Here is a 17,749-nt window from a genome sequence, read left to right as displayed (position 1 = left end):
ATTATTTAATTTTTTTTTCACCATGGCGTGCACGTTTACGAGGCGGGGTCAGTGTTTGGGGTCCGGGGGCTTGTGCATGCACGTGAAGGATGAGCATACGGGAGAAAGGGGCGCCCAGTATGGAATATATGCTTAGTTTTTGCATGGGATGACGGGTGCGATCATACCAGCACTAATGCACCGGATCCCATCAGAACTCCGAAGTGAAACGTACTTGGGCGAAAGTAGTACTAAGATGGGTGACCTCTTGGGAAGTCCTCGTGTTGCACCCCCAAACTTTTTTGCAACGTGCATTTTTTAATTATTTAATTTTTTTTTCACCATGGCGTGCACGTTTTCGAGGCGGACCCAAACTTTTTTGCAACGTGCATTTTTTAATTATTTAATTTTTTTTCACCATGGCGTGCACGTTTTCGAGGCGGGCCCAAACTTTTTTGCAACGTGCATTTTTTAATTATTTAATTTTTTTTTCACCATGGCGTGCACGTTTTCGAGGCGGGGGTCAGTGTTTGCGGTCCGGGGGCTTGTGCATGCACGTGAAGGATGAGCATACGGGAGAAAGGGGCGCCCAGTATGGAATATATGCTTAGTTTTTGCATGGGATGAAGGGTGCGATCATACCAGCACTAATGCACCGGATCCCATCAGAACTCCGAAGTAAAACGTGCTTGGGTGAGAGTAGTACTAAGATGGGTGACCTCTTGGGAAGTCCTCGTGTTGCACCCCCAAACTTTTTTGCAACGTGCATTTTTTAATTATTTAATTTTTTTTTTCACCATGGCGTGCACGTTTTCGAGGCGGGGGTCAGTGTTTGGGGTCCGGGGGCTTGTGCATGCACGTGAAGGATGAGCATACGGGAGAAAGGGGCGCCCAGTATGGAATATATACTTAGTTTTTGCATGGGATGAAGGGTGCGATCATACCAGCACTAATGCACCGGATCCCATCAGAACTCCAAAGTTAAACGTGCTTGGGTGAGAGTAGTACTAAGATGGGTGACCTCTTGGGAAGTCCTCGTGTTGCACCCCCAAACTTTTTTGCAACGTGCATTTTTTAATTATTTAATTTTTTTTTCACCATGGCGTGCACGTTTTCGAGGCGGGCCCAAACTTTTTTGCAACGTGCATTTTTTAATTATTTAATTTTTTTTTTCACCATGGCGTGCACGTTTTCGAGGCGGGGGTCAGTGTTTGGGGTCCGGGGGCTTGTGCATGCACGTGAAGGATGAGCATACGGGAGAAAGGGGCGCCCAGTATGGAATATATGCTTAGTTTTTGCATGGGATGACGGGTGCGATCATACCAGCACTAATGCACCGGATCCCATCAGAACTCCGAAATTAAACGTGCTTGGGCGAGAGTAGTACTAAGATGGGTGACCTCTTGGGAAGTCCTCGTGTTGCACCCCCAAAATTTTTGCAACGTGTATTTTTTAATTATTTAATTTTTTTTTCACCATGGCGTGCACGTTTTCGAGGCGGGCCCAAACTTTTTTGCAACGTGCATTTTTTAATTATTTAATTTTTTTTTTCACCATGGCGTGCACGTTTTCGAGGCGGGGGTCAGTGTTTGGGGTCCGGGGGCTTGTGCATGCACGTGAAGGATGAGCATACGGGAGAAAGGGGCGCCCAGTATGGAATATATGCTTAGTTTTTGCATGGGATGACGGGTGCGATCATACCAGCACTAATGCACCGGATCCCATCAGAACTCCGAAATTAAACGTGCTTGGGCGAGAGTAGTACTAAGATGGGTGACGTCTTGGGAAGTCCTCATGTTGCACCCCCAAAATTTTTGCAACGTGTATTTTTTAATTATTTAATTTTTTTTTCACCATGGCGTGCACGTTTTCGAGGCGGGCCCAAACTTTTTTGCAACGTGCATTTTTTAATTATTTAATTTTTTTTTTCACCATGGCGTGCACGTTTTCGAGGCGGGGGTCAGTGTTTGGGGTCCGGGGGCTTGTGCATGCACGTGAAGGATGAGCATACGGGAGAAAGGGGCGCCCAGTATGGAATATATGCTTAGTTTTTGCATGGGATGACGGGTGCGATCATACCAGCACTAATGCACCGGATCCCATCAGAACACCGAAGTTAAACGTGCTTGGGCGAGAGTAGTACTAAGATGGGTGACCTCTTGGGAAGTCCTCGTGTTGCACCCCCAAACTTTTTTGCAACGTGCATTTTTTAATTATTTAATTTTTTTTTCACCATGGCGTGCACGTTTACGAGGCGGGGTCAGTGTTTGGGGTCCGGGGGCTTGTGCATGCACGTGAAGGATGAGCATACGGGAGAAAGGGGCGCCCAGTATGGAATATATGCTTAGTTTTTGCATGGGATGACGGGTGCGATCATACCAGCACTAATGCACCGGATCCCATCAGAACTCCGAAGTGAAACGTACTTGGGCGAAAGTAGTACTAAGATGGGTGACCTCTTGGGAAGTCCTCGTGTTGCACCCCCAAACTTTTTTGCAACGTGCATTTTTTAATTATTTAATTTTTTTTTCACCATGGCGTGCACGTTTTCGAGGCAGACCCAAACTTTTTTGCAACGTGCATTTTTTAATTATTTAATTTTTTTTCACCATGGCGTGCACGTTTTCGAGGCGGGCCCAAACTTTTTTGCAACGTGCATTTTTTAATTATTTAATTTTTTTTTCACCATGGCGTGCACGTTTTCGAGGCGGGGGTCAGTGTTTGGGGTCCGGGGGCTTGTGCATGCACGTGAAGGATGAGCATACGGGAGAAAGGGGCGCCCAGTATGGAATATATGCTTAGTTTTTGCATGGGATGAAGGGTGCGATCATACCAGCACTAATGCACCGGATCCCATCAGAACTCCGAAGTTAAACGTGCTTGGGTGAGAGTAGTACTAAGATGGGTGACCTCTTGGGAAGTCCTCGTGTTGCACCCCCAAACTTTTTTGCAACGTGCATTTTTTAATTATTTAATTTTTTTTTTCACCATGGCGTGCACGTTTTCGAGGCGGGGGTCAGTGTTTGGGGTCCGGGGGCTTGTGCATGCACGTGAAGGATGAGCATACGGGAGAAAGGGGCGCCCAGTATGGAATATATACTTAGTTTTTGCATGGGATGAAGGGTGCGATCATACCAGCACTAATGCACCGGATCCCATCAGAACTCCAAAGTTAAACGTGCTTGGGTGAGAGTAGTACTAAGATGGGTGACCTCTTGGGAAGTCCTCGTGTTGCACCCCCAAACTTTTTTGCAACGTGCATTTTTTAATTATTTAATTTTTTTTTCACCATGGCGTGCACGTTTTCGAGGCGGGCCCAAACTTTTTTGCAACGTGCATTTTTTAATTATTTAATTTTTTTTTTCACCATGGCGTGCACGTTTTCGAGGCGGGGGTCAGTGTTTGGGGTCCGGGGGCTTGTGCATGCACGTGAAGGATGAGCATACGGGAGAAAGGGGCGCCCAGTATGGAATATATGCTTAGTTTTTGCATGGGATGACGGGTGCGATCATACCAGCACTAATGCACCGGATCCCATCAGAACTCCGAAATTAAACGTGCTTGGGCGAGAGTAGTACTAAGATGGGTGACCTCTTGGGAAGTCCTCGTGTTGCACCCCCAAAATTTTTGCAACGTGTATTTTTTAATTATTTAATTTTTTTTTCACCATGGCGTGCACGTTTTCGAGGCGGGCCCAAACTTTTTTGCAACGTGCATTTTTTAATTATTTAATTTTTTTTTTCACCATGGCGTGCACGTTTTCGAGGCGGGGGTCAGTGTTTGGGGTCCGGGGGCTTGTGCATGCACGTGAAGGATGAGCATACGGGAGAAAGGGGCGCCCAGTATGGAATATATGCTTAGTTTTTGCATGGGATGACGGGTGCGATCATACCAGCACTAATGCACCGGATCCCATCAGAACTCCGAAATTAAACGTGCTTGGGCGAGAGTAGTACTAAGATGGGTGACCTCTTGGGAAGTCCTCATGTTGCACCCCCAAAATTTTTGCAACGTGTATTTTTTAATTATTTAATTTTTTTTTCACCATGGCGTGCACGTTTTCGAGGCGGGCCCAAACTTTTTTGCAACGTGCATTTTTTAATTATTTAATTTTTTTTTTCACCATGGCGTGCACGTTTTCGAGGCGGGGGTCAGTGTTTGGGGTCCGGGGGCTTGTGCATGCACGTGAAGGATGAGCATACGGGAGAAAGGGGCGCCCAGTATGGAATATATGCTTAGTTTTTGCATGGGATGACGGGTGCGATCATACCAGCACTAATGCACCGGATCCCATCAGAACACCGAAGTTAAACGTGCTTGGGCGAGAGTAGTACTAAGATGGGTGACCTCTTGGGAAGTCCTCGTGTTGCACCCCCAAACTTTTTTGCAACGTTCATTTTTTAATTATTTAATTTTTTTTTCACCATGGCGTGCACGTTTACGAGGCGGGGTCAGTGTTTGGGGTCCGGGGGCTTGTGCATGCACGTGAAGGATGAGCATACGGGAGAAAGGGGCGCCCAGTATGGAATATATGCTTAGTTTTTGCATGGGATGACGGGTGCGATCATACCAGCACTAATGCACCGGATCCCATCAGAACTCCGAAGTGAAACGTACTTGGGCGAAAGTAGTACTAAGATGGGTGACCTCTTGGGAAGTCCTCGTGTTGCACCCCCAAACTTTTTTGCAACGTGCATTTTTTAATTATTTAATTCTTTTTTCACCATGGCGTGCACGTTTTCGAGGCGGACCCAAACTTTTTTGCAACGTGCATTTTTTAATTATTTAATTTTTTTTCACCATGGCGTGCACGTTTTCGAGGCGGGCCCAAACTTTTTTGCAACGTGCATTTTTTAATTATTTAATTTTTTTTTCACCATGGCGTGCACGTTTTCGAGGCGGGGGTCAGTGTTTGGGGTCCGGGGGCTTGTGCATGCACGTGAAGGATGAGCATACGGGAGAAAGGGGCGCCCAGTATGGAATATATGCTTAGTTTTTGCATGGGATGAAGGGTGCGATCATACCAGCACTAATGCACCGGATCCCATCAGAACTCCGAAGTTAAACGTGCTTGGGTGAGAGTAGTACTAAGATGGGTGACCTCTTGGGAAGTCCTCGTGTTGCACCCCCAAACTTTTTTGCAACGTGCATTTTTTAATTATTTAATTTTTTTTTTCACCATGGCGTGCACGTTTTCGAGGCGGGGGTCAGTGTTTGGGGTCCGGGGGCTTGTGCATGCACGTGAAGGATGAGCATACGGGAGAAAGGGGCGCCCAGTATGGAATATATACTTAGTTTTTGCATGGGATGAAGGGTGCGATCATACCAGCACTAATGCACCGGATCCCATCAGAACTCCAAAGTTAAACGTGCTTGGGTGAGAGTAGTACTAAGATGGGTGACCTCTTGGGAAGTCCTCGTGTTGCACCCCCAAACTTTTTTGCAACGTGCATTTTTTAATTATTTAATTTTTTTTTTTACCATGGCGTGCACGTTTTCGAGGCGGGCCCAAACTTTTTTGCAACGTGCATTTTTTAATTATTTAATTTTTTTTTTCACCATGGCGTGCACGTTTTCGAGGCGGGGGTCAGTGTTTGGGGTCCGGGGGCTTGTGCATGCACGTGAAGGATGAGCATACGGGAGAAAGGGGCGCCCAGTATGGAATATATGCTTAGTTTTTGCATGGGATGACGGGTGCGATCATACCAGCACTAATGCACCGGATCCCATCAGAACTCCGAAATTAAACGTGCTTGGGCGAGAGTAGTACTAAGATGGGTGACCTCTTGGGAAGTCCTCGTGTTGCACCCCCAAAATTTTTGCAACGTGTATTTTTTAATTATTTAATTTTTTTTTCACCATGGCGTGCACGTTTTCGAGGCGGGCCCAAACTTTTTTGCAACGTGCATTTTTTAATTATTTAATTTTTTTTTCACCATGGCGTGCACGTTTTCGAGGCGGGGGTCAGTGTTTGGGGTCCGGGGGCTTGTGCATGCACGTGAAGGATGAGCATACGGGAGAAAGGGGCGCCCAGTATGGAATATATGCTTAGTTTTTGCATGGGATGACGGGTGCGATCATACCAGCACTAATGCACCGGATCCCATCAGAACTCCGAAATTAAACGTGCTTGGGCGAGAGTAGTACTAAGATGGGTGACCTCTTGGGAAGTCCTCATGTTGCACCCCCAAAATTTTTGCAACGTGTATTTTTTAATTATTTAATTTTTTTTTCACCATGGCGTGCACGTTTTCGAGGCGGGCCCAAACTTTTTTGCAACGTGCATTTTTTAATTATTTAATTTTTTTTTTTCACCATGGCGTGCACGTTTTCGAGGCGGGGGTCAGTGTTTGGGGTCCGGGGGCTTGTGCATGCACGTGAAGGATGAGCATACGGGAGAAAGGGGCGCCCAGTATGGAATATATGCTTAGTTTTTGCATGGGATGACGGGTGCGATCATACCAGCACTAATGCACCGGATCCCATCAGAACACCGAAGTTAAACGTGCTTGGGCGAGAGTAGTACTAAGATGGGTGACCTCTTGGGAAGTCCTCGTGTTGCACCCCCAAACTTTTTTGCAACGTGCATTTTTTAATTATTTAATTTTTTTTTCACCATGGCGTGCACGTTTACGAGGCGGGGTCAGTGTTTGGGGTCCGGGGGCTTGTGCATGCACGTGAAGGATGAGCATACGGGAGAAAGGGGCGCCCAGTATGGAATATATGCTTAGTTTTTGCATGGGATGACGGGTGCGATCATACCAGCACTAATGCACCGGATCCCATCAGAACTCCGAAGTGAAACGTACTTGGGCGAAAGTAGTACTAAGATGGGTGACCTCTTGGGAAGTCCTCGTGTTGCACCCCCAAACTTTTTTGCAACGTGCATTTTTTAATTATTTAATTTTTTTTTCACCATGGCGTGCACGTTTTCGAGGCGGACCCAAACTTTTTTGCAACGTGCATTTTTTAATTATTTAATTTTTTTTCACCATGGCGTGCACGTTTTCGAGGCGGGGGTCAGTGTTTGGGGTCCGGGGGCTTGTGCATGCACGTGAAGGATGAGCATACGGGAGAAAGGGGCGCCCAGTATGGAATATATGCTTAGTTTTTGCATGGGATGACGGGTGCGATCATACCAGCACTAATGCACCAGATCCCATCAGAACTCCGAAGTCAAACGTGCTTGGGCGAGAGTAGTACTAAGATGGGTGACCTCTTGGGAAGTCCTCGTGTTGCACCCCCAAACTTTTTTGCAACGTGCATTTTTTAATTATTTAATTTTTTTTCACCATGGCGTGCACGTTTTCGAGGCGGGCCCAAACTTTTTTACAACGTGCATTTTTTAATTATTTAATTTTTTTTTTCACCATGGCGTGCACGTTTTCGAGGCGGGGGTCAGTGTTTGGGGTCCGGGGGCTTGTGCATGCACGTGAAGGATGAGCATACGGGAGAAAGGGGCGCCCAGTATGGAATATATGCTTAGTTTTTGCATGGGATGACGGGTGCGATCATACCAGCACTAATGCACCGGATCCCATCAGAACTCCGAAATTAAACGTGCTTGGGCGAGAGTAGTACTAAGATGGGTGACCTCTTGGGAAGTCCTCGTGTTGCACCCCCAAAATTTTTGCAACGTGTATTTTTTAATTATTTATTTTTTTTTTCACCATGGCGTGCACGTTTTCGAGGCGGGCCCAAACTTTTTTGCAACGTGCATTTTTTAATTATTTAATTTTTTTTTTCACCATGGCGTGCACGTTTTCGAGGCGGGGGTCAGTGTTTGGGGTCCGGGGGCTTGTGCATGCACGTGAAGGATGAGCATACGGGAGAAAGGGGCGCCCAGTATGGAATATATGCTTTGTTTTTGCATGGGATGACGGGTGCGATCATACCAGCACTAATGCACCGGATCCCATCAGAACTCCGAAATTAAACGTGCTTGGGCGAGAGTAGTACTAAGATGGGTGACCTCTTGGGAAGTCCTCATGTTGCACCCCCAAAATTTTTGCAACGTGTATTTTTTAATTATTTAATTTTTTTTTCACCATGGCGTGCACGTTTTCGAGGCGGGCCCAAACTTTTTTGCAACGTGCATTTTTTAATTATTTAATTTTTTTTTTCACCATGGCGTGCACGTTTTCGAGGCGGGGGTCAGTGTTTGGGGTCCGGGGGCTTGTGCATGCACGTGAAGGATGAGCATACGGGAGAAAGGGGCGCCCAGTATGGAATATATGCTTAGTTTTTGCATGGGATGACGGGTGCGATCATACCAGCACTAATGCACCGGATCCCATCAGAACACCGAAGTTAAACGTGCTTGGGCGAGAGTAGTACTAAGATGGGTGACCTCTTGGGAAGTCCTCGTGTTGCACCCCCAAACTTTTTTGCAACGTGCATTTTTTAATTATTTAATTTTTTTTTCACCATGGCGTGCACGTTTACGAGGCGGGGTCAGTGTTTGGGGTCCGGGGGCTTGTGCATGCACGTGAAGGATGAGCATACGGGAGAAAGGGGCGCCCAGTATGGAATATATGCTTAGTTTTTGCATGGGATGACGGGTGCGATCATACCAGCACTAATGCACCGGATCCCATCAGAACTCCGAAGTGAAACGTACTTGGGCGAAAGTAGTACTAAGATGGGTGACCTCTTGGGAAGTCCTCGTGTTGCACCCCCAAACTTTTTTGCAACGTGCATTTTTTAATTATTTAATTTTTTTTTCACCATGGCGTGCACGTTTTCGAGGCGGACCCAAACTTTTTTGCAACGTGCATTTTTTAATTATTTAATTTTTTTTCACCATGGCGTGCACGTTTTCGAGGCGGGGGTCAGTGTTTGGGGTCCGGGGGCTTGTGCATGCACGTGAAGGATGAGCATACGGGAGAAAGGGGCGCCCAGTATGGAATATATGCTTAGTTTTTGCATGGGATGACGGGTGCGATCATACCAGCACTAATGCACCAGATCCCATCAGAACTTCGAAGTTAAACGTGCTTGGGCGAGAGTAGTACTAAGATGGGTGACCTCTTGGGAAGTCCTCGTGTTGCACCCCCAAACTTTTTTGCAACGTGCATTTTTTAATTATTTAATTTTTTTTTCACCATGGCGTGCACGTTTTCGAGGCGGGCCCAAACTTTTTTGCAACGTGCATTTTTTAATTATTTAATTGTTTTTTTCACCATGGCGTGCACGTTTTCGAGGCGGGGGTCAGTGTTTGGGGTCCGGGGGCTTGTGCATGCACGTGAAGGATGAGCATACGGGAGAAAGGGGCGCCTAGTATGGAATATATGCTTAGTTTTTGCATGGGATGACGGGTGCGATCATACCAGCACTAATGCACCGGATCCCATCAGAACTCCGAAGATAAACGTGCTTGGGCGAGAGTAGTACTAAGATGGGTGACCTCTTGGGAAGTCCTTGTGTTGCACCCCCAAACTTTTTTGCAACGTGCATTTTTTAATTATTTAATTTTTTTTTCACCATGGCGTGCACGTTTTCGAGGCGGGCCCAAACTTTTTTGCAACGTGCATTTTTTAATTATTTAATTTTTTTTTTCACCATGGCGTGCACGTTTTCGAGTCGGGGGTCAGTGTTTGGGGTCCGGGGGCTTGTGCATGCACGTGAAGGATGAGCATACGGGAGAAAGGGGCGCCCAGTATGGAATATATGCTTAGTTTTTGCATGGGATGACGGGTGCGATCATACCAGCACTAATGCACCGGATCCTATCAGAACTCTGAAGTTAAACATGCTTGGGCGAGAGTAGTACTAAGATGGGTGACCTCTTGGGAAGTCCTCGTGTTGGACCCCCAAACTTTTTTGCAACGTGCATTTTTTAATTATTTAATTTTTTTTTTCACCATGGCGTGCACGTTTTCGAGGCGGGGGTCAGTGTTTGGGGTCCGGGGGCTTGTGCATGCACGTGAAGGATGAGCATACGGGAGAAAGGGGCGCCCAGTATGGAATATATGCTTAGTTTTTGCATGGGATGACGGGTGCGATCATACCAGCACTAGTGCACCTGATCCCATCAAAACTCAGAAGTTAAACGTGCTTGGGCGAGAGTAGTACTAAGATGGGTGACCTCTTGGGAAGTCCTCGTGTTGCACTCCCAAACTTTTTTGCAACGTGCATTTTTTAATTATTTAATTTTTTTTTCACCATGGCGTGCACGTTTTCGAGGCGGGCCCAAACTTTTTTGCAACGTGCATTTTTTAATTATTTAATTTTTTTTTCACCATGGCGTGCACGTTTTCGAGGCGGGGGTCAGTGTTTGGGGTCCGGGGGCTTGTGCATGCACGTGAAGGATGAGCATACGGGAGAAAGGGGCGCCTAGTATGGAATATATGCTTAGTTTTTGCATTGGATGATGGGTGCGATCATACCAGCACTAATGCACCGGATCCCATCAGAACTCCGAAGTTAAATGTGCTTGGGCGAGAGTAGTACTAAGATGGGTGACCTCTTGGGAAGTCCTCGTGTTGCACCCCCAAACTTTTTTGCAACGTGCATTTTTTAATTATTTAATTTTTTTTTTCACCATGGCGTGCACGTTTTCGAGGCGGGGGTCAGTGTTTGGGGTCCGGGGGCTTGTGCATGCACGTGAAGGATGAGCATACGGGAGAAAGGGGCGCCCAGTATGGAATATATGCTTAGTTTTTGCATGTGATGACGGGTGCTATCATACCAGCACTAATGCACCGGATCCCATCAGAACTCCGAAGTTAAACGTGCTTGGGCGAGAGTAGTACTAAGATGGGTGACCTCTTGGGAAGTCCTCGTGTTGCACTCCCAAAATTTTTTGCAACGTGCATTTTTTACTTATTTAATTTTTTTTTCACCATGGCGTGCACGTTTTCGAGGCGGGCCCAAACTTTTTTGCAACGTGCATTTTTTAATTATTTAATTTTTTTTTTCACCATGGCGTGCACGTTTTCGAGGCGGGGGTCAGTGTTTGGGGTCCGGGGGCTTGTGCATGCACGTGAAGGATGAGCATACGGGAGAAAGGGGCGCCCAGTATGGAATATATGCTTAGTTTTTGCATGGGATGACGGGTGCGTTCATACCAGCACTAATGCACCGGATCCCATCAGAACTCCGAAGTTAAACGTGCTTGGGCGAGAGTAGTACTAAGATGGGTGACCTCTTGGGAAGTCCTCGTGTTGCACCCCCAAACTTTTTTGCAATGTGCATTTTTTAATTATTTAATTTTTTTTTTCACCATGGCGTGCACGTTTTCGAGGCGGGGGTCAGTGTTTGGGGTCCGGGGGCTTGTGCATGCACGTGAAGGATGAGCATACGGGAGAAAGGGGCGCCCAGTATGGAATATATGCTTAGTTTTTGCATGGGATGACGGGTGCGATCATACCAGCACTAGTGCACCGGATCCCATCAGAACTCAGAAGTTAAACGTGCTTGGGCGAGAGTAGTACTAAGATGGGTGACCTCTTGGGAAGTCCTCGTGGTGCACCCCCAAACTTTTTTGCAACGTGCATTTTTTAATTATTTAATTTTTTTTTCACCATGGCGTGCACGTTTTCGAGGCGGGCCCAAACTTTTTTGCAACGTGCATTTTTTAATTATTTAATTTTTTTTTCACCATGGCGTGCACGTTTTCGAGGCGGGGGTCAGTGTTTGGGGTCCGGGGGCTTGTGCATGCACGTGAAGGATGAGCATACGGGAGAAAGGGGCGCCTAGTATGGAATATATGCTTAGTTTTTGCATTGGATGATGGGTGCGATCATACCAGCACTAATGCACCGGATCCCATCAGAACTCCGAAGTTAAATGTGCTTGGGCGAGAGTAGTACTAAGATGGGTGACCTCTTGGGAAGTCCTCGTGTTGCACCCCCAAACTTTTTTGCAACGTGCATTTTTTAATTATTTAATTTTTTTTTTCACCATGGCGTGCACGTTTTCGAGGCGGGGGTCAGTGTTTGGGGTCCGGGGGCTTGTGCATGCACGTGAAGGATGAGCATACGGGAGAAAGGGGCGCCCAGTATGGAATATATGCTTAGTTTTTGCATGTGATGACGGGTGCTATCATACCAGCACTAATGCACCGGATCCCATCAGAACTCCGAAGTTAAACGTGCTTGGGCGAGAGTAGTACTAAGATGGGTGACCTCTTGGGAAGTCCTCGTGTTGCACTCCCAAAATTTTTTGCAACGTGCATTTTTTACTTATTTAATTTTTTTTTCACCATGGCGTGCACGTTTTCGAGGCGGGCCCAAACTTTTTTGCAACGTGCATTTTTTAATTATTTAATTTTTTTTTTCACCATGGCGTGCACGTTTTCGAGGCGGGGGTCAGTGTTTGGGGTCCGGGGGCTTGTGCATGCACGTGAAGGATGAGCATACGGGAGAAAGGGGCGCCCAGTATGGAATATATGCTTAGTTTTTGCATGGGATGACGGGTGCGTTCATACCAGCACTAATGCACCGGATCCCATCAGAACTCCGAAGTTAATCGTGCTTGGGCGAGAGTAGTACTAAGATGGGTGACCTCTTGGGAAGTCCTCGTGTTGCACCCCCAAACTTTTTTGCAATGTGCATTTTTTAATTATTTAATTTTTTTTTTCACCATGGCGTGCACGTTTTCGAGGCGGGGGTCAGTGTTTGGGGTCCGGGGGCTTGTGCATGCACGTGAAGGATGAGCATACGGGAGAAAGGGGCGCCCAGTATGGAATATATGCTTAGTTTTTGCATGGGATGACGGGTGCGATCATACCAGCACTAGTGCACCGGATCCCATCAGAACTCAGAAGTTAAACGTGCTTGGGCGAGAGTAGTACTAAGATGGGTGACCTCTTGGGAAGTCCTCGTGGTGCACCCCCAAACTTTTTTGCAACGTGCATTTTTTAATTATTTAATTTTTTTTTCACCATGGCGTGCACGTTTTCGAGGCGGGCCCAAACTTTTTTGCAACGTGCATTTTTTAATTATTTAATTTTTTTTCACCATGGCGTGCACGTTTTCAAGGCGGGGGTCAGTGTTTGGGGTCCGGGGGCTTGTGCATGCACGTGAAGGATGAGCATACGGGAGAAAGGGGCGCCCAGTATGGAATATATGCTTAGTTTTTGCATGGGATGACGGGTGCGTTCATACCAGCACTAATGCACCGGATCCCATCAGAACTCCGAAGTTAAATGTGCTTGGGCGAGAGTAGTACTAAGATGGGTGACCTCTTGGGAAGTCCTCGTGTTGCACCCCCAAACTTTTTTGCAACGTGCATTTTTTAATTATTTAATTTTTTTTTTCACCATGGCGTGCACGTTTTCGAGGCGGGGGTCAGTGTTTGGGGTCCGGGGGCTTGTGCATGCACGTGAAGGATGAGCATACGGGAGAAAGGGGCGCCCAGTATGGAATATATGCTTAGTTTTTGCATGTGATGACGGGTGCTATCATACCAGCACTAATGCACCGGATCCCATCAGAACTCCGAAGTTAAACGTGCTTGGGCGAGAGTAGTACTAAGATGGGTGACCTCTTGGGAAGTCCTCGTGTTGCACTCCCAAAATTTTTTGCAACGTGCATTTTTTACTTATTTAATTTTTTTTTCACCATGGCGTGCACGTTTTCGAGGCGGGCCCAAACTTTTTTGCAACGTGCATTTTTTAATTATTTAATTTTTTTTTTCACCATGGCGTGCACGTTTTCGAGGCGGGGGTCAGTGTTTGGGGTCCGGGGGCTTGTGCATGCACGTGAAGGATGAGCATACGGGAGAAAGGGGCGCCCAGTATGGAATATATGCTTAGTTTTTGCATGGGATGACGGGTGCGTTCATACCAGCACTAATGCACCGGATCCCATCAGAACTCCGAAGTTAATCGTGCTTGGGCGAGAGTAGTACTAAGATGGGTGACCTCTTGGGAAGTCCTCGTGTTGCACCCCCAAACTTTTTTGCAATGTGCATTTTTTAATTATTTAATTTTTTTTTTCACCATGGCGTGCACGTTTTCGAGGCGGGGGTCAGTGTTTGGGGTCCGGGGGCTTGTGCATGCACGTGAAGGATGAGCATACGGGAGAAAGGGGCGCCCAGTATGGAATATATGCTTAGTTTTTGCATGGGATGACGGGTGCGATCATACCAGCACTAGTGCACCGGATCCCATCAGAACTCAGAAGTTAAACGTGCTTGGGCGAGAGTAGTACTAAGATGGGTGACCTCTTGGGAAGTCCTCGTGGTGCACCCCCAAACTTTTTTGCAACGTGCATTTTTTAATTATTTAATTTTTTTTTCACCATGGCGTGCACGTTTTCGAGGCGGGCCCAAACTTTTTTGCAACGTGCATTTTTTAATTATTTAATTTTTTTTCACCATGGCGTGCACGTTTTCAAGGCGGGGGTCAGTGTTTGGGGTCCGGGGGCTTGTGCATGCACGTGAAGGATGAGCATACGGGAGAAAGGGGCGCCCAGTATGGAATATATGCTTAGTTTTTGCATGGGATGACAGGTGCGATCATACCAGCACTAATGCACCGGATCCCATCAGAACTCCGAAGTTAAACGTGCTTGGACGAGAGTAGTACTAAGATGGGTGACCTCTTGGGAAGTCCTCGGGTTGCACCCCCAAACTTTTTTGCAACGTGCATTTTTTAATTATTTAATTTTTTTTTTCACCATGGCGTGCACGTTTACGAGGCGGGGGTCAGTGTTTGGGGTCCGGGGGCTTGTGCATGCACGTGAAGGATGAGCATACGGGAGAAAGGGGCGCCCAGTATGGAATATATGCTTAGTTTTTGCATGGGATGACGGGTGCGATCATACCAGCACTAATGCACCGGATCCCATCAGAACTCCGAAGTTAAACGTGCTTGGGCGAGAGTAGTACTAAGATTGGTCACCTCTTGGGAAATCCTCGTGTTGCACCCCCAAACTTTTTTGCAACGTGCATTTTTTAATTATTTAATTTTTTTTTCACCATGGCGTGCACGTTTTCGAGGCGGGCCCAAACTTTTTTGCAACGTGCATTTTTTAATTATTTAATTTTTTTTTTCACCATGGCGTGCACGTTTTCGAGGCGGGGGTCAGTGTTTGGGGTCCGGGGGCTTGTGCATGCACGTGAAGGATGAGCATACGGGAGAAAGGGGCGCCCAGTATGGAATATATGCTTAGTTTTTGCATGGGATGACAGGTGCGATCATACCAGCACTAATGCACCGGATCCCATCAGAACTCCGAAGTTAAACGTGCTTGGACGAGAGTAGTACTAAGATGGGTGACCTCTTGGGAAGTCCTCGGGTTGCACCCCCAAACTTTTTTGCAACGTGCATTTTTTAATTATTTAATTTTTTTTTTCACCATGGCGTGCACGTTTACGAGGCGGGGGTCAGTGTTTGGGGTCCGGGGGCTTGTGCATGCACGTGAAGGATGAGCATACGGGAGAAAGGGGCGCCCAGTATGGAATATATGCTTAGTTTTTGCATGGGATGACGGGTGCGATCATACCAGCACTAATGCACCGGATCCCATCAGAACTCCGAAGTTAAACGTGCTTGGGCGAGAGTAGTACTAAGATTGGTCACCTCTTGGGAAATCCTCGTGTTGCACCCCCAAACTTTTTTGCAACGTGCATTTTTTAATTATTTAATTTTTTTTTCACCATGGCGTGCACGTTTTCGAGGCGGGCCCAAACTTTTTTGCAACGTGCATTTTTTAATTATTTAATTTTTTTTTTCACCATGGCGTGCACGTTTTCGAGGCGGGGGTCAGTGTTTGGGGTCCGGGGGCTTGTGCATGCACGTGAAGGATGAGCATACGGGAGAAAGGGGCGCCCAGTATGGAATATATGCTTAGTTTTTGCATGGGATGACGGGTGCGATCATACCAGCACTAATGCACCGGATCCCATCAGAACTCCGAAGTTAAACGCGCTTGGGCGAGAGTAGTACTAAGATGGGTGACCTCTTGGGAAGTCCTCGTGTTGCACACCCAAACTTTTTTGCAACGTGCATTTTTTAATTATTTAATTTTTTTTTTCACCATGGCGTGCACGTTTTCGAGGCGGGGGTCAGTGTTTGGGGTCCGGGGGCTTGTGCATGCACGTGAAGGATGAGCATATGGGAGAAAGGGGCGCCCAGTATGGAATATATGCTTAGTTTTTGCATGGGATGACGGGTGCGATCATACCAGCACTAATGCACCGGATCCCATCAGAACTCCGAAGTTAAACGTGCTTGGGCGAGAGTAGTACTAAGATGGGTGACCTCTTGCGAAGTCCTCGGGTTGTACCCCCAAACTTTTTTGCAACGTGCATTTTTTAATTATTTAATTTTTTTTTTCACCATGGCGTGCACGTTTTCGAGGCGGGGGTCATTGTTTGGGGTCCGTGGGCTTGTGCATGCACGTGAAGGATGAGGATACGGGAGAAAGGGGCGCCCAGTATGGAATATATGCTTAGTTTTTGCATGGGATGACTGGTGCGATCATACCAGCACTAATGCACCGGATCCCATCAGAACTCCGAAGTTAAACGTGCTTGGGCGAGAGTAGTACTAAGATGGGTGACCTCTTGGGAAGTCCTCGTGTTGCACCCCCAAACTTTTTTGCAGAGTGCATTTTTTAATTATTTAATTTTTTTTTTCACCATGGCGTGCACGTTTACGAGGCGGGGGTCAGTGTTTGGGGTCCGGGGGCTTGTGCATGCACGTGAAGGATGAGCATACGGGAGAAAGGGGCGCCCAGTATGGAATATATGCTTAGTTTTTGCATGGGATGACGGGTGCGATCATACCAGCACTAATGCACCGGATCCCATCAGAACTCCGAAGTCAAACGTGCTTGGGCGAGAGTAGTACTAAGATGGGTGACCTCTTGGGAAGTCCTCGTGTTGCACCCCCAAACTTTTTTGCAACGTGCATTTTTTAATTCTTTAATTTTTTTTTCACCATGGCGTGCACGTTTTCGAGGCGGGCCCAAACTTTTTTGCAACGTGCATTTTTTAATTATTTAATTTTTTTTTCACCATGGCGTGCACGTTTTCGAGGCGGGGGTCAGTGTTTGGGGTCCGGGGGCTTGTGCATGCACGTGAAGGATGAGCATACGGGAGAAAGGGGCGCCCAGTATGGAATATATGCTTAGTTTTTGCATGGGATGACGGGTGCGATCATACCAGCACTAATGCACCGGATCTCATTAGAACTCCGAAGTTAAACGTGCTTGGACGAGAGTAGTACTTAGATGGGTGACCTCTTGGGAAGTCCTCGGGTTGCACCACCAAACTTTTTTGCAACGTGCATTTTTTAATTATTTAATTTTTTTTTTCACCATGGCGTGCACGTTTACGAGGCGGGGGTCAGTGTTTGGGGTCCGGGGGCTTGTGCATGCACGTGAAGGATGAGCATACGGGAGAAAGGGGCGCCCAGTATGGAATATATGCTTAGTTTTTGCATGGGATGACGGGTGCGATCATACCAGCACTAATGCACCGGATCCCATCAGAACTCCGAAGTCAAACGTGCTTGGGCGAGAGTAGTACTAAGATGGGTGACCTCTTGGGAAGTCCTCGTGTTGCACCCCCAAACTTTTTTGCAACGTGCATTTTTTAATTATTTAATTTTTTTTTCACCATGGCGTGCACGTTTTCGAGGCGGGCCCAAACTTTTTTGCAACGTGCATTTTTTAATTATTTAATTTTTTTTCACCATGGCGTGCACGTTTTCGAGGCGGGGGTCAGTGTTTGGGGTCCGGGGGCTTGTGCATGCACGTGAAGGATGAGCATACGGGAGAAAGGGGCGCCCAGTATGGAATATATGCTTAGTTTTTGC

At 46.9% G+C, this 17,749-nt stretch overlaps 50 non-coding genes across 50 annotated transcripts; all 50 read left to right on the top strand.

Moving 5' to 3' along the window:
* The first annotated feature begins 153 nt into the window (after positions 1-153).
* Positions 154-272, top strand: LOC136215273 (5S ribosomal RNA). Its single transcript, XR_010682319.1, has one exon. It is a non-coding gene; the product is annotated as a 5S ribosomal RNA (ribosomal RNA).
* Positions 273-607: 335 nt separating this feature from the next.
* Positions 608-726, top strand: LOC136214271 (5S ribosomal RNA). The gene has a single exon (XR_010681366.1). It is a non-coding gene; the product is annotated as a 5S ribosomal RNA (ribosomal RNA).
* A 183-nt stretch (positions 727-909) lies between these two features.
* Positions 910-1,028, top strand: LOC136214476 (5S ribosomal RNA). The gene has a single exon (XR_010681560.1). It is a non-coding gene; the product is annotated as a 5S ribosomal RNA (ribosomal RNA).
* A 260-nt stretch (positions 1,029-1,288) lies between these two features.
* Positions 1,289-1,407, top strand: LOC136213655 (5S ribosomal RNA). Its single transcript, XR_010680755.1, has one exon. It is a non-coding gene; the product is annotated as a 5S ribosomal RNA (ribosomal RNA).
* Positions 1,408-1,666: 259 nt separating this feature from the next.
* On the top strand, positions 1,667-1,785 carry LOC136215679 (5S ribosomal RNA). The gene has a single exon (XR_010682714.1). It is a non-coding gene; the product is annotated as a 5S ribosomal RNA (ribosomal RNA).
* A 259-nt stretch (positions 1,786-2,044) lies between these two features.
* Positions 2,045-2,163, top strand: LOC136214210 (5S ribosomal RNA). The gene has a single exon (XR_010681307.1). It is a non-coding gene; the product is annotated as a 5S ribosomal RNA (ribosomal RNA).
* Positions 2,164-2,344: 181 nt separating this feature from the next.
* On the top strand, positions 2,345-2,463 carry LOC136215272 (5S ribosomal RNA). The gene has a single exon (XR_010682318.1). It is a non-coding gene; the product is annotated as a 5S ribosomal RNA (ribosomal RNA).
* A 335-nt stretch (positions 2,464-2,798) lies between these two features.
* Positions 2,799-2,917, top strand: LOC136213177 (5S ribosomal RNA). The gene has a single exon (XR_010680304.1). It is a non-coding gene; the product is annotated as a 5S ribosomal RNA (ribosomal RNA).
* Positions 2,918-3,100: 183 nt separating this feature from the next.
* On the top strand, positions 3,101-3,219 carry LOC136214475 (5S ribosomal RNA). Its single transcript, XR_010681559.1, has one exon. It is a non-coding gene; the product is annotated as a 5S ribosomal RNA (ribosomal RNA).
* Positions 3,220-3,479: 260 nt separating this feature from the next.
* LOC136213654 (5S ribosomal RNA) lies at positions 3,480-3,598 on the top strand. Its single transcript, XR_010680754.1, has one exon. It is a non-coding gene; the product is annotated as a 5S ribosomal RNA (ribosomal RNA).
* Positions 3,599-3,857: 259 nt separating this feature from the next.
* On the top strand, positions 3,858-3,976 carry LOC136215215 (5S ribosomal RNA). Its single transcript, XR_010682263.1, has one exon. It is a non-coding gene; the product is annotated as a 5S ribosomal RNA (ribosomal RNA).
* Positions 3,977-4,235: 259 nt separating this feature from the next.
* LOC136214208 (5S ribosomal RNA) lies at positions 4,236-4,354 on the top strand. Its single transcript, XR_010681305.1, has one exon. It is a non-coding gene; the product is annotated as a 5S ribosomal RNA (ribosomal RNA).
* Positions 4,355-4,535: 181 nt separating this feature from the next.
* LOC136215271 (5S ribosomal RNA) lies at positions 4,536-4,654 on the top strand. The gene has a single exon (XR_010682317.1). It is a non-coding gene; the product is annotated as a 5S ribosomal RNA (ribosomal RNA).
* A 335-nt stretch (positions 4,655-4,989) lies between these two features.
* LOC136213176 (5S ribosomal RNA) lies at positions 4,990-5,108 on the top strand. The gene has a single exon (XR_010680302.1). It is a non-coding gene; the product is annotated as a 5S ribosomal RNA (ribosomal RNA).
* Positions 5,109-5,291: 183 nt separating this feature from the next.
* LOC136214473 (5S ribosomal RNA) lies at positions 5,292-5,410 on the top strand. The gene has a single exon (XR_010681558.1). It is a non-coding gene; the product is annotated as a 5S ribosomal RNA (ribosomal RNA).
* Positions 5,411-5,671: 261 nt separating this feature from the next.
* On the top strand, positions 5,672-5,790 carry LOC136213653 (5S ribosomal RNA). The gene has a single exon (XR_010680753.1). It is a non-coding gene; the product is annotated as a 5S ribosomal RNA (ribosomal RNA).
* A 258-nt stretch (positions 5,791-6,048) lies between these two features.
* LOC136215214 (5S ribosomal RNA) lies at positions 6,049-6,167 on the top strand. Its single transcript, XR_010682262.1, has one exon. It is a non-coding gene; the product is annotated as a 5S ribosomal RNA (ribosomal RNA).
* Positions 6,168-6,427: 260 nt separating this feature from the next.
* On the top strand, positions 6,428-6,546 carry LOC136214207 (5S ribosomal RNA). The gene has a single exon (XR_010681304.1). It is a non-coding gene; the product is annotated as a 5S ribosomal RNA (ribosomal RNA).
* A 181-nt stretch (positions 6,547-6,727) lies between these two features.
* Positions 6,728-6,846, top strand: LOC136215270 (5S ribosomal RNA). The gene has a single exon (XR_010682316.1). It is a non-coding gene; the product is annotated as a 5S ribosomal RNA (ribosomal RNA).
* Positions 6,847-7,104: 258 nt separating this feature from the next.
* On the top strand, positions 7,105-7,223 carry LOC136214110 (5S ribosomal RNA). Its single transcript, XR_010681207.1, has one exon. It is a non-coding gene; the product is annotated as a 5S ribosomal RNA (ribosomal RNA).
* A 259-nt stretch (positions 7,224-7,482) lies between these two features.
* On the top strand, positions 7,483-7,601 carry LOC136213652 (5S ribosomal RNA). Its single transcript, XR_010680750.1, has one exon. It is a non-coding gene; the product is annotated as a 5S ribosomal RNA (ribosomal RNA).
* A 259-nt stretch (positions 7,602-7,860) lies between these two features.
* On the top strand, positions 7,861-7,979 carry LOC136215213 (5S ribosomal RNA). The gene has a single exon (XR_010682260.1). It is a non-coding gene; the product is annotated as a 5S ribosomal RNA (ribosomal RNA).
* A 259-nt stretch (positions 7,980-8,238) lies between these two features.
* Positions 8,239-8,357, top strand: LOC136214206 (5S ribosomal RNA). The gene has a single exon (XR_010681303.1). It is a non-coding gene; the product is annotated as a 5S ribosomal RNA (ribosomal RNA).
* Positions 8,358-8,538: 181 nt separating this feature from the next.
* Positions 8,539-8,657, top strand: LOC136215269 (5S ribosomal RNA). Its single transcript, XR_010682315.1, has one exon. It is a non-coding gene; the product is annotated as a 5S ribosomal RNA (ribosomal RNA).
* A 258-nt stretch (positions 8,658-8,915) lies between these two features.
* Positions 8,916-9,034, top strand: LOC136214561 (5S ribosomal RNA). Its single transcript, XR_010681641.1, has one exon. It is a non-coding gene; the product is annotated as a 5S ribosomal RNA (ribosomal RNA).
* A 260-nt stretch (positions 9,035-9,294) lies between these two features.
* LOC136213823 (5S ribosomal RNA) lies at positions 9,295-9,413 on the top strand. The gene has a single exon (XR_010680923.1). It is a non-coding gene; the product is annotated as a 5S ribosomal RNA (ribosomal RNA).
* Positions 9,414-9,673: 260 nt separating this feature from the next.
* Positions 9,674-9,792, top strand: LOC136215729 (5S ribosomal RNA). The gene has a single exon (XR_010682762.1). It is a non-coding gene; the product is annotated as a 5S ribosomal RNA (ribosomal RNA).
* Positions 9,793-9,975: 183 nt separating this feature from the next.
* LOC136215138 (5S ribosomal RNA) lies at positions 9,976-10,094 on the top strand. The gene has a single exon (XR_010682188.1). It is a non-coding gene; the product is annotated as a 5S ribosomal RNA (ribosomal RNA).
* A 259-nt stretch (positions 10,095-10,353) lies between these two features.
* LOC136211977 (5S ribosomal RNA) lies at positions 10,354-10,472 on the top strand. The gene has a single exon (XR_010679158.1). It is a non-coding gene; the product is annotated as a 5S ribosomal RNA (ribosomal RNA).
* Positions 10,473-10,655: 183 nt separating this feature from the next.
* Positions 10,656-10,774, top strand: LOC136213508 (5S ribosomal RNA). The gene has a single exon (XR_010680615.1). It is a non-coding gene; the product is annotated as a 5S ribosomal RNA (ribosomal RNA).
* Positions 10,775-11,034: 260 nt separating this feature from the next.
* Positions 11,035-11,153, top strand: LOC136212329 (5S ribosomal RNA). Its single transcript, XR_010679492.1, has one exon. It is a non-coding gene; the product is annotated as a 5S ribosomal RNA (ribosomal RNA).
* A 183-nt stretch (positions 11,154-11,336) lies between these two features.
* Positions 11,337-11,455, top strand: LOC136215337 (5S ribosomal RNA). The gene has a single exon (XR_010682378.1). It is a non-coding gene; the product is annotated as a 5S ribosomal RNA (ribosomal RNA).
* A 259-nt stretch (positions 11,456-11,714) lies between these two features.
* On the top strand, positions 11,715-11,833 carry LOC136211976 (5S ribosomal RNA). The gene has a single exon (XR_010679157.1). It is a non-coding gene; the product is annotated as a 5S ribosomal RNA (ribosomal RNA).
* A 183-nt stretch (positions 11,834-12,016) lies between these two features.
* Positions 12,017-12,135, top strand: LOC136213507 (5S ribosomal RNA). The gene has a single exon (XR_010680614.1). It is a non-coding gene; the product is annotated as a 5S ribosomal RNA (ribosomal RNA).
* A 260-nt stretch (positions 12,136-12,395) lies between these two features.
* Positions 12,396-12,514, top strand: LOC136213505 (5S ribosomal RNA). The gene has a single exon (XR_010680612.1). It is a non-coding gene; the product is annotated as a 5S ribosomal RNA (ribosomal RNA).
* Positions 12,515-12,697: 183 nt separating this feature from the next.
* On the top strand, positions 12,698-12,816 carry LOC136215336 (5S ribosomal RNA). Its single transcript, XR_010682377.1, has one exon. It is a non-coding gene; the product is annotated as a 5S ribosomal RNA (ribosomal RNA).
* A 258-nt stretch (positions 12,817-13,074) lies between these two features.
* On the top strand, positions 13,075-13,193 carry LOC136213535 (5S ribosomal RNA). The gene has a single exon (XR_010680640.1). It is a non-coding gene; the product is annotated as a 5S ribosomal RNA (ribosomal RNA).
* Positions 13,194-13,376: 183 nt separating this feature from the next.
* Positions 13,377-13,495, top strand: LOC136213506 (5S ribosomal RNA). The gene has a single exon (XR_010680613.1). It is a non-coding gene; the product is annotated as a 5S ribosomal RNA (ribosomal RNA).
* Positions 13,496-13,755: 260 nt separating this feature from the next.
* LOC136213504 (5S ribosomal RNA) lies at positions 13,756-13,874 on the top strand. The gene has a single exon (XR_010680611.1). It is a non-coding gene; the product is annotated as a 5S ribosomal RNA (ribosomal RNA).
* Positions 13,875-14,057: 183 nt separating this feature from the next.
* Positions 14,058-14,176, top strand: LOC136215335 (5S ribosomal RNA). The gene has a single exon (XR_010682376.1). It is a non-coding gene; the product is annotated as a 5S ribosomal RNA (ribosomal RNA).
* A 258-nt stretch (positions 14,177-14,434) lies between these two features.
* Positions 14,435-14,553, top strand: LOC136215319 (5S ribosomal RNA). The gene has a single exon (XR_010682361.1). It is a non-coding gene; the product is annotated as a 5S ribosomal RNA (ribosomal RNA).
* A 183-nt stretch (positions 14,554-14,736) lies between these two features.
* Positions 14,737-14,855, top strand: LOC136215196 (5S ribosomal RNA). The gene has a single exon (XR_010682242.1). It is a non-coding gene; the product is annotated as a 5S ribosomal RNA (ribosomal RNA).
* A 260-nt stretch (positions 14,856-15,115) lies between these two features.
* LOC136215318 (5S ribosomal RNA) lies at positions 15,116-15,234 on the top strand. Its single transcript, XR_010682360.1, has one exon. It is a non-coding gene; the product is annotated as a 5S ribosomal RNA (ribosomal RNA).
* Positions 15,235-15,417: 183 nt separating this feature from the next.
* Positions 15,418-15,536, top strand: LOC136215194 (5S ribosomal RNA). Its single transcript, XR_010682240.1, has one exon. It is a non-coding gene; the product is annotated as a 5S ribosomal RNA (ribosomal RNA).
* A 260-nt stretch (positions 15,537-15,796) lies between these two features.
* LOC136214575 (5S ribosomal RNA) lies at positions 15,797-15,915 on the top strand. The gene has a single exon (XR_010681654.1). It is a non-coding gene; the product is annotated as a 5S ribosomal RNA (ribosomal RNA).
* Positions 15,916-16,098: 183 nt separating this feature from the next.
* LOC136215087 (5S ribosomal RNA) lies at positions 16,099-16,217 on the top strand. Its single transcript, XR_010682139.1, has one exon. It is a non-coding gene; the product is annotated as a 5S ribosomal RNA (ribosomal RNA).
* A 183-nt stretch (positions 16,218-16,400) lies between these two features.
* Positions 16,401-16,519, top strand: LOC136212333 (5S ribosomal RNA). The gene has a single exon (XR_010679496.1). It is a non-coding gene; the product is annotated as a 5S ribosomal RNA (ribosomal RNA).
* Positions 16,520-16,702: 183 nt separating this feature from the next.
* On the top strand, positions 16,703-16,821 carry LOC136212169 (5S ribosomal RNA). The gene has a single exon (XR_010679339.1). It is a non-coding gene; the product is annotated as a 5S ribosomal RNA (ribosomal RNA).
* Positions 16,822-17,080: 259 nt separating this feature from the next.
* Positions 17,081-17,199, top strand: LOC136215635 (5S ribosomal RNA). Its single transcript, XR_010682673.1, has one exon. It is a non-coding gene; the product is annotated as a 5S ribosomal RNA (ribosomal RNA).
* Positions 17,200-17,382: 183 nt separating this feature from the next.
* Positions 17,383-17,501, top strand: LOC136212167 (5S ribosomal RNA). The gene has a single exon (XR_010679337.1). It is a non-coding gene; the product is annotated as a 5S ribosomal RNA (ribosomal RNA).
* The last annotated feature ends 248 nt before the right edge of the window (positions 17,502-17,749 follow it).

Source organism: Euphorbia lathyris, chromosome 1 (assembly GCF_963576675.1).
Source record: "Euphorbia lathyris chromosome 1, ddEupLath1.1, whole genome shotgun sequence".
In the NCBI taxonomy this organism is placed as follows: Eukaryota; Viridiplantae; Streptophyta; class Magnoliopsida; order Malpighiales; family Euphorbiaceae; genus Euphorbia; species Euphorbia lathyris.
The sequence above is the reverse complement of the archived record's forward strand: the minus strand, read 5'-3'. Positions and strand labels throughout refer to the sequence as shown.